The sequence below is a fragment of the Gouania willdenowi genome, chromosome 18 (genome assembly GCF_900634775.1).
Source record: "Gouania willdenowi chromosome 18, fGouWil2.1, whole genome shotgun sequence".
Lineage (NCBI taxonomy): Eukaryota > Metazoa > Chordata > Actinopteri > Blenniiformes > Gobiesocidae > Gouania > Gouania willdenowi.
Window position 1 is genome coordinate 6,046,803 of NC_041061.1, and position 10,499 is coordinate 6,057,301.

Consider the following 10,499-nt stretch of genomic DNA (forward strand, 5'->3'; position numbering starts at 1 on the left):
GGAAAGAAGGGAGGGAGGAAGGGTGGGGGGCGGCGAAGACGGCGGTGGGGGGCAGTTGACTAGCGGGCAAAGGGGAGAGTGGACGTCAACCCTCTGGATTCAACGTAACCTTAGTTCTCCAGACATCTTTGACTTTAACACTCAACTCACCAGGTGTTTCAGACCAGGAGCATCCACACGCACTGAACTGTTTTAGGTTTCACCTTTTTTACTCTAAAGTTGGGAAACATTCAAGGGTTAGCATTTTTAGGAAATAGCAATTAACGGAAAGAACAAAGACTTTGGAGTCTTCTGTGTATTTTTGGTATTTTGTGTGTTTTTGTTTCGATAACCATTTTGGTCAGTTATTTTAATGCTCGTGTCTTTTGCGTATTCCTGTTGTCATTGAGTGCGTTTTTGGAGTCAGTCTCTTTATTTATATTTATTTGTGTGTCTTTCTGCCATTTTGTGTTTTTGTAGTCATTTTGTCCATCTTTGAATTTTCTCTAGTTTTTGTTGTTTGGTGCCTTTTACTGATGTTCATGGAATTATTTCTTGTAATATGTTGACATTAACATCCATTCCAACTTGTTGATTTACAATTTTAGTTGAATTTGTTTTACAACCAACTTAATGACATAAATCCTCATTTAAACCTCACAGAAAGTGTTTTCCAGCACTAGGCTAAATGTGCTGTTGGTGTCACCTTAAATATTAACTAGTGATGCTTCATGGCTTTAAGGTGGGTTTGCACTGGCACTAAGGCCATCTATTGGTACTCTCCTATCTAATCCAAAGGTCACTACAGGAAGACGTTGGAAAAGACTCTTAGGAGAATGTAGTCTAATATTAGGCTAGCTTGTTAGCATTATCCTTGTAGCTTTCCAATACAAACAATCTGTTTGTATTTGCAAATTAAGTTAGAGGCAAAATAACAGTTAGCTAAATTACACCATTACTAAAAAACTTATCAATTTAAAGGCTAAGCTAATCTTCAAGTTTCCTTTAATCTTACTTTGATTTCTTTGAGATAAAAGACAGTGATTCATTTGGCGCCATTTTTGTTCTGGTTTCTTTTGGGTATGTCTCGTGATACTACGTGATGTCTATACACGAGACGTGAAATTTCGGCTGTTTCGATCGAAAGCCACAAAATAAACTATTTTGTCGCAACTTTCAGATGTGAAAACACCAGAAATGTATTGGGAGATCACTTTGTTGGGAGTGTTTCGGGGCTCACGAGAACAACTTTTGTACGAACCACTAGGAGAATTTTAAAAACGTTATTGTCGCAAGCAGCTTTAAGAAAAAGCCAACTGGATAGTAGAAAAGTGAATCTCCCACATTAGAAACACCCTGTGAGCGCCATAATTCACTGACGCTAAAGCCACTGAAAGCGATGATAGTCTGGATGTTACTCGTGTAAAGATATCCGAACATCCCAGCCCACAACCCCCCACCGAGGTGCAGCCCAAAGCTGTAGTAGCTGAGGAGGGGGTTACAGATCAGGGTGAGATGAGATAGGAAGGGATACTGGTAAAGATGGAGGAACAGGAGGAAGAGAAAGGGAAGGGCACAGTCAAAGGAATGGGAGGGGTTTGGGTTGGGTTGGGGTGGGGTGGGGGGGGGGTGGCAGGTGTGGGAGAGGAGAGGTCAGTGCTCTTACGGCTTTTTTTGGGTTGCTGTTGGGTTTACAATTACCTTGATGGTTGAAGGGAGAGAGAGCAAGCTCCCGCTGGGCGTGGCTAAAAGGCGTCCTCATGGCTCGCGCCACCACCACCACGTTCACGCACGGCTGCACCCTGGCCATTCCAGGTGGCACGGAAACCTAATTCAGTTGAGATAGTTAGATCAGAGCTGAAGTGTCGTTGGGATTTTTTTTCAGACTTTTTTTGCTGTTGTTGTCTTGCGGCAGAGGAACGGAATATATCACACATGCAGGTCTGAGGGTAAAGTGGACATAGAGACACACGGAGAGGGAGATTTTTGGTGCAAGGGAAGAGACCAGACCAGAAGCACACCCATCATCAACCCCAGAACCAACCAAAGTTGCTCCACAGATCAAAATGCACCCAGGCCATTCCATCTGTGTGCCTCTCCCCAGCTCTCAGCCACATTAAGGAGCTCGCAAACAGTTGTGGAGAGACTAAAAAATACTTAAGTCGTACTCTCTTTTTTTGGTTTGGTTTGTTTTGAGAAGCTGGAGAGAGAAAGGAGCGCCAACCTGCACTTACCCTGACCAAAGAGAGCAAAGCTGGGCCAGCATCTACACCCGTCTCCCCCAATGGGTCCCCCCAGTCAAATGGGTCTGGTGGTTATTTTACACAAGAGAAAACAGATAGCGGAAAGGAACAACATCAACAAAAATAGAAGAAGGAAGAAAGGGGAAATGTCCAAACCCTTTGCTTTGTTTTACCACAGTAGGTCAGCCAAACATTCTTATTATAAGGTTTATAGTTCACATAATCTCAATAAAAAGCATGCTGATGTTTTGTTTGTGTCGTTTTAAACTCGTCTTTTCTTTTTTAAAAATATGGAAAAAAATGTAAATATCTTCCCTAAAAAACACGGTCTCAAACATGGCAAACAAGACATTTTTGCAAACCACAGAATTTCTACAAAGGATGCAACTGGTATGTGTTGGTATATAAGGACACAGAAAGATTACATTGTGAGATGCAAAAGTCACTTAACCACTATTACCACAGGAAGGGGGGAGAAGAGGGAGGGAAAAATGAGGCAGAAAGGGTCTTTTTGTGTGCGTCAGACTGCTGTCAGATAGTAGTTACAAAAAAAAACCAAAACCATCCAAATGCCTGCTTTTGCACATTGTTGGACTTTAAAGGTGCTATTAATAGTACCAGTTACAGGCTAAACCAGTGATTCTCCACCTGTTCTGCTCGAGACCCTCAAAATAAAGGTGCCAGAGACTGGGGACCCCCACTGTACCTGAAGGTGGTTGAATATAGACGTGAACATTGAACATGAATTTGTGCTATAGTATAAAGTCATCTTAAAGATGTAAATCCTTGTTTTAATCAGGAATAAAAATGAGTTTAAAAGTGACTAAAAAAACACAGAAATTGGTTAAAAGTTGCAAATTAGTGTGGTCAAAAACAGACAGAAAATGTGGTTTAAAAAAAAGGTTAAAAGTGTCAATCCTGGAACAATTAGTTAAAAATGGCAAATAATGCCGATGGCAAATCGCGAAGTATGAAATATGGAGAGAAGAGGTTAAAAGTCACAATAATGGGTCAACATATGTGAGATTAGGCGGAAAAAGTGGTGGAAAGGGTTTAAAAGTGCCAAAATGTCTTAAAAGTGAAAAAAATGTGCAGAAAAGGCATTGAAATTTGATGGAGATAAAAAGGAGTAATGTAGCAAAAATCTGGTGGTGTTCCAAAATGAATTTTTTGTCCCGATACCCAGTTGCCTAGTATCGGCCGATATCGCGGTGCTTAAAAAAAGACATGACCTGTTTTTCTTCCCATTCTTAAAAGCTGCTGTTTACGCTTTCCTGTTTGAACGATTCAGCGTCCACCCAGTGAGCAGTTAAACTAAGCAGCAAAAGTGGCGAGACGTTGCTGCTCCATATACCCGTGGTGAAGCTAATAGCCTGTTCCTTTTCTAGCTTCCTTGAAACATGCACATTATTACTGAGTGCAGGGATGGCCTTCTCAGTGAAATATTTGCAGCCTGGAACCTTGTATTTTGGCTTTGCATGTGCCATAAAAAGCCAAAATCCCACATTGTCTACAAAGGAGAGGAGAAGGTCAGAGATACCACTGCTCCTTTCCATAGACGTGGTTTGTTGCTTTGGTCCGTCCCCCATTCCACTTGCTCACAGCTGCCGCTGCCTCAAACTCTTGTTCTTGGAGGAACTTTGTTCTCATATGTTTAATCAGGTTTGTGATATTGAAACTGACTGCTTTAGTTTCACCTCTCAAAACTTTCAACCCGTACACGTGGCCGTTACACTTGTTGGAGTTTCTATATGAAATATTACCAAATTGCCGACATTGTTCCACGTGTTGTAAGAACATTCTTTTGTTTTTCGTGATTGGTTCAGAATGGCAGCATCAGGCCAATAGTAATAGCTGTGATCAGGAGTCAGGGCAGCAGTGAGTGAGAGTCGGGAGAGAGAACAACACAAGGTGCTACGTTTGAAGCTGTAAAGGTTTCGGCGAGTTAGTAGTTGCCGATACCGATACCAGCTTTTAGTGCGGTATCGGGACTCCTCCCAATACTAGTATCGGCATCGGCACAACATTACAAAAATGCATTAAAATGAGCAAAAATATGGAATAAAAGTAATGAAAATATGGCAAGTTTGGTGTAGTTAAGCAAAAATGGGCTCTAATTGTTAAAAAAATATTCTTAGTTTCTTGAAGGCATCTGGCAACCCCAAATGGGGTCCTGACCCCAAGGTTGACAACCACTTGGCTAAACCACAGCAACGTAGAAACTGATCTCCTCCAGACCTGCAGATGGCAGTAATGCACCCGTTACCTAAAATCTATTAATTTAGCATATCATTTGTAAATAATGAATTAAAATTTTAGCGCAGTGAGAATAAAAATGCTTATTCTTTGTTGGTTAACATCTGTATCATATATTGTATCGCTAACAAATAGGCATCAACAAACCGTAGAAATCCCTTTAGAAAACACTACTAGAATGCACGAACACGGGGATAGGCCGAATCACAAGCGCTAACTGCTTAGCATTAGCTGCTAGCCACTTCTTGAGAACTTTAGGTGCTGACTTAAGGCAAAAATTGTGAAAGAAAGGCAGCAAGGGGACATTCACAAACAAAACCATTAAGATTTTTATCTTATTTTTGGCCTGAAATTAAGCACATGAGGCGAAAAGTATGGAAAACTCTAGAAGTGAAACATGTGCTAACGCTAATACCTATGAGTTAGCAGTTCTGTTGGTAAAGTTGGAAAAAACAACGGTTTTATTTAAAACAATAAAACGTATTAGCTGCGGGTGAAGTGTTTCACCTGAGATGTGACGCAAAGGTTAGCTATTAGTTGTGCGTGTAGCGGCTAATAGAGGGAGAGGTATTCGTTTGAATAGATACATTTAAAACATTCAGATGTCATAATAGTTAGCAACACATTTAAGTTTAAATGGAACTCTTTAGAACACGGGTCAAACTCGAGGCCCAGGGGCCAAATCCGGCCCAACAGAGAAAGTAAAAGACAGCAAAACAAACTACTAATACTAAATACTAATTTTTTTTCTAAATTTCTAGCAATTCCTCAAAAACAATCCAAGAAAATCGCCTTAAAGTACACAATTTTATGTAATTTGCAGAGATCTTACATTATTGATTGGATATTATTGGTGCCTTACATATTATCAATGTTCTTATTCCATCGATATATCGGTTATCGGCCAGTACAGTCATTGGCCGTTTAATCTGTAATCAGTCAGGCTCAGTTACATGTAAAATGAAAACTAGGGTTACCTAATGTTAAAATTGACACCTGAAATCTGCGGCCCACTTGTTATCCAACTGCTCTGTTTTTGGCCCCTGAACCGCTGCTTTAGAACCTGTAATTAGTCAACTCTATCAAACAGACTCCAAAAAATGGAGCGAAACAGACTTGTTGTGTTTTTGCAGCTAAGATCTGACACAGGTCTGACATTCAAAGGGTAAAAAGAAGAAATTGAGGTGAGGATGGGGGCGGGGCTACTGGAAGACACTGCCCCATCTCTTACTTGATTGGTGCTATAACTCTTATTTCTGCTTAACTGTTCAACCTGTCAGGCTCAATTTTGTAGCTTTTGATAATCTTGAAATCGATAATACAAATAGAAGTCACTGCTCACTGCTTCTTAAAGCTTGAAACAATAATAATAAAAAGCAAACCTGAAAAGCACTTAAAAAGGGAGAGCCCCCCGCTTAATGCACTTCACTCGAGGCTTTATAGGCACATGTTCGTCACATTTAATCAATCCTAATGCTTTGTAAACAACTTTTTCAGTAGTTGTCATTCATTTACAGTTTTGTCAAAGACAAGGAAAGACATTTACGGTTGAAAGAAGAAAAAAAAGGCCACTTAACACTTAATAAAGAGTATCTACACTGAAATGTGGCTCCTCCCTGTAAACTGGTCACTGTACATCTACAGAGCAGGACAAACAAACAATCTACACTGGAATATAGTGATAGAGGTAGGCGAAGAGAGAGAGGTGAAGCAGTGTCTTTCAGCGTCGTAGCTTGACAGTAAAGATGTGGGAGGGAGGAGGGAAGGGGAGGGGAGTGACCCAAACATACGTTACAGTACGTATACGTGTGCTTTTTTATTTTCCTTGTGCGCTGCGAGGTCGAGAGCCTGCAAGTGTCACACTCACTCACCCCCACCCCGCAAAAAAACAAAAATATGGACCTTGGTTCTGTTGTGACACAATGCAATGCAGCCAGCACGTGATGTCCCATCGGGTTAACGTTAAAGTCTTCAACATAAGGCAAATGAGGTTTGCACTAGCTGCCCAAACAGAGAGAGAGCTAATGATGCTAACGGTTGGTTTGGCCTCAGAGAATATATCAAAATAAAGGCATATGAAACGACTGGCCCCGGGGGGAGGGCAGGGCTCAGTCTAATACTGGCACAAGTGTGAGAATGGCACGGTTAAAGAATCAAAACACAGAAGCATTAAAAAAAATGCCCACAAAAGTGATGGGAACCTCCCGCTAATGGCTGCACCGTGTGTTAACTAACTGGACCAAGGTTCGCCCGCAGAGTCCCTCAGAAAGCAGGTTAATGAACTGAGGAGCCCCCCCCCCACAAGTTTACAGCCCAGTCAGCACGCTTGGAGCCCCAGCGCACGCGCACACACACACACACACAGCTGCTGAAGGGTGGTCACGTTTGGGGGTGAAGGAGGAGAAGACGGGAGTGAGGTTCAGGGCAGAGGGTTGGGGGGGGGGGGGGGGGGTTGGGGGGGAGAATTGTGTGCGACTATCGGAAGGGGGGCTCAGGCGTGTGAAGGGAGAGTTCGGGGCGGCGGAGGATGGCCTCCTTGCGCGTGGGCGGCGGCAACGGCGGCTCATACACCCTGGGCGCGGCCATGGCGGCTGCCACTGCCGCGGCGGTGGGGACCACTGGCCTGAGGGCATCCAGCGTGGCAACCGGCTGGGCCGACATGGCGGACAGGCCCGGGACACCCGCCATCCCCGGGATGCCAGAGAGGGCAGCGACGGCACCATGCGATGGATACGCATACTGGAACTGGGGATACTGCTGCAGCTGCTGGTAGTACTCAGCGTAGTACCTGTGACATCAAAGCAAGGCGAGGGTTAACCCTTCGTTAACCATCAGCCTGTGTACATAGTATGTTAAGGTTCCATTTATTCAGACAAACTTTTTCAGGAAATTTACTTTGATCTCCTGGCATGTTTCGACTGCCAACTCAGTCTTCCTCAGAGGCATCTACTGATTACTTTGATGAGATCTCTTAAGGTTGGTTACACCAAGAAAAAACTCATAGGGACACATCAAAGCAATCAGTAAATGCTTTGTCGCTTTCCATATGAAATGCAGTAGCCCCTCGTTTATTGGGGGGAGGGGTTACATTCTAAAAATAACCTGCAATAGGCGAAATCCGCGAAGTAGTCAGCTTTATTTTTTACAATTATTATAGATGTTTTAAGGCTGTAAAACCCCTCACCACACACTTTATACACTTTCTTCAGACAGGAATTAATATTTCTCGTTTAAACACTCAAAGTTTAAACCTTCGCAGATTTTCAAACATAAACATGTTTTCAAACAGCACTTAAGAGTCACACTGCTTGCGATCAGACATTAATGCCGAACGCAATCAGAGTCTTTGTTTGACGATGACGTCAGGCCGTCAACACAGACATCGGTCTGTTCACCCATTCAACCATGGAGTAGAAGCTGTGTGTTACCACCTGGAGCTGTGTGACACTCCCTTTATAACTGGGACCGGACAAGAAAGGATTAGGTGTGGAGAAGAATCAGCGAGGAGGTGGTAGTAGCAGGTAAAAGTTCTCTCTGTAGTTTTCATCTTTGAAAGTCAGCACTGAGCTAGGATAGCATTAGCCGCAAATCACTCCGGTTTTTTTCACTGGTGGTTTATGTTTATAAGTGGAGAAAAAAAAGCGCAGCTCCTTGCTTCAGCAGGCAGTGAAGCTCACCGAGTTGGATGCGTCACTCGTGGGTGAACGAAGCATTAGCCAATCAGGACACAGATACAGATACGTTCATACACTGTAAAAAAAATGCATTCAAAATTGCACTGTTAAAAAATCAGCGAAACACCGAGGCCGCGAAAGGTGAACTGCGATATAGCGAGGGACTACTGTAACTCATAGATGCTTTGTTGCTTTTTTATAGGTGCTTTGATGCTTCCTTTTACGAAACAACTTGTGGGGGCACATCAAAGTGATCGGTAGATGCTTTGATGCTTCCCTTACGAAAGAACTCGTGGGTGTAAAAGCAATCAGTAGATGCTTTCCTTACGAAATAACTCATGACGAAATGTCAAAGCAATCAAACACTTTGATGCTCTCCTTACGAAATAACTTGTGGAGACACATAAAAGCGACCAGCAGATGCTTTCCTTATGAAACGTGGAGACATATCAAAGCAATTAGTATACGCTTTGATGCTTGCCTTACGGAAGAATCATAGGAACTCATCAAAGCAATCAGTTCATACATCAAAACAACCGGTAGATGCTTAGATGCTTTCCTTACAAAATAACTTGTGGGGACACATCAAAGGTATCCGTAGTTCCTCTGAAGAAGACTGACAGTTGGCAGTCAAAACATGTCAGGAGATCAAAGTAAATTTCAAAGTAAATTTCCTGAAAAAATGATGTCTGAATAAATGAAACATATTTTCAAAAAAGAAAACTAAAATAACTTGCTGCAATTAATAAGTGTGTGCACATGACTTCCTACCTGGCCATGGGGTCCTCTACGGCCTCCACCGCCTCCTCTGCTGCTCGGCCCGCAGGTGTGGGAAGCAGCGGCCGCCGCGGCTTGGCTCTCTGGTAAACCAACGTCTTCATCACGGGGTCGGGCAGCAGCGGCGCCGACCTGCGGAGAGGACTGCGGTCCCTTTCCCCTGACTTGGCCGCTGCTGCAGCTGCAGCCACCATCGCGCTTTGCTGCTCTGCCACAATCTGCTGGCCTTGAGCGAAGTAATGTGCTTGCCTGGCAGCCTCGAAGAGTGCCGTGTCGGGTCGGCTGCTCCCATGGCACTAATGTGAGCATAGGCTGGTGCGGCGGTGCCATAGATCGCTGGAGAAACGCTGTAGGCCGGGTTCACAGCCCCCGCCGCCGTTGGCATTTCGATTCCAGGAGCAGCTGTCAAGTAGACGGGGTGGTTGGCTACTGCGGGGCGTAAACGGGCGTGGGAGGCGGCGGCTGCTGCGCTGCTGGAGAAGCAGCCATCTGGCCATAGATGTTGTGCGTCATGGAGCTATACACCTGCGTGGCGCCTGACGTGAGAGCTGCCTGATTGGACATGGTCCCATAAAGCTGACTGGCGACATTGGCGCCGTACACCTGGCTGGCGAGGGCACCGTAAACCGCTGGGTTGACCGGGTTCCCGTCAGTGCGGGTGCCAGTGGTTATCCCCGTGAGGGCGGCATAGGTGGGATCAAAGCTGGAGGTATTGTAGACTGAATTGTGGACACTCTGTTGCACCTGCAGAGGGAGTCCGCGGCAGCAGCGGCGGCTGCTGCCAGCACTGCTGCCTGACTCTGATACTGCTCCAGTGAGGGCTTCCCAACGGGGCACTCCCCCCATAGTGACCCAGCTTCCCACAGTTCACACACGGGATCTTCCCGGTGGGCACCTGCTTGCTGGGCTGGACCTTGGACAGCTCAACAGACAGGGGGCGCCCTTTGAAGGAAGTGCCGTGCAGTGCCTCGATGGCCTGGAGTGCATCTTCTTTGTTTTCCATGTGAACGAAGGCGTAGCCTGCAGGGGGAGGGAGGACGCAACGCTGTCATTAAGTGTTGGAAACAACTGGAACAATCAACTGCAACAAACAACTTCACTTCTTCTTTATTCCTAAACTTTTGTCTTAACTTATTATTTAATGTTTATGTAAAAAAAATAAACATGTCTTCCTTTCTTTTTAAAGCCTCTATTTTTATTCTGCGCGCGCGTCAATGTCAAATCAAACAAACTACATTAGTTAACGACATGTGTCCCCATAAAAAAATGACTTTCATTGCACTTTAGTCACAGATGGATAGAGAACAGATTAGTTCCTGTTAAAGATTAACCTCCAAAAATGTACAAACAGGAACCAAATGAGCCGTTTAAGCATTTAGTGCAGCAACTATTTCGTCACAGGTTTGTGGCATCTTTCCATGTAAAGCATTGGTTCTCAACCATTTAGGGTTGCGAGGAGGGGGTCGCCAGATGCCTTCAAGAAGCCAAGAATATTTTGAGGCCATTTTTTTGCTTATTTTTTACTCTTTTTCTGCAACACCAAACTTGCTATATTTTAACCTATTTTCAA

General features: G+C 44.1%; 1 pseudogene; it reads right to left on the bottom strand.

Annotated features, from left to right (window-relative positions):
* Positions 1–6,525: 6,525 nt before the first annotated feature.
* The window catches only part of LOC114480801 (uncharacterized), an 18,345-nt pseudogene continuing 14,371 nt past the window's right edge, over positions 6,526–10,499 (bottom strand).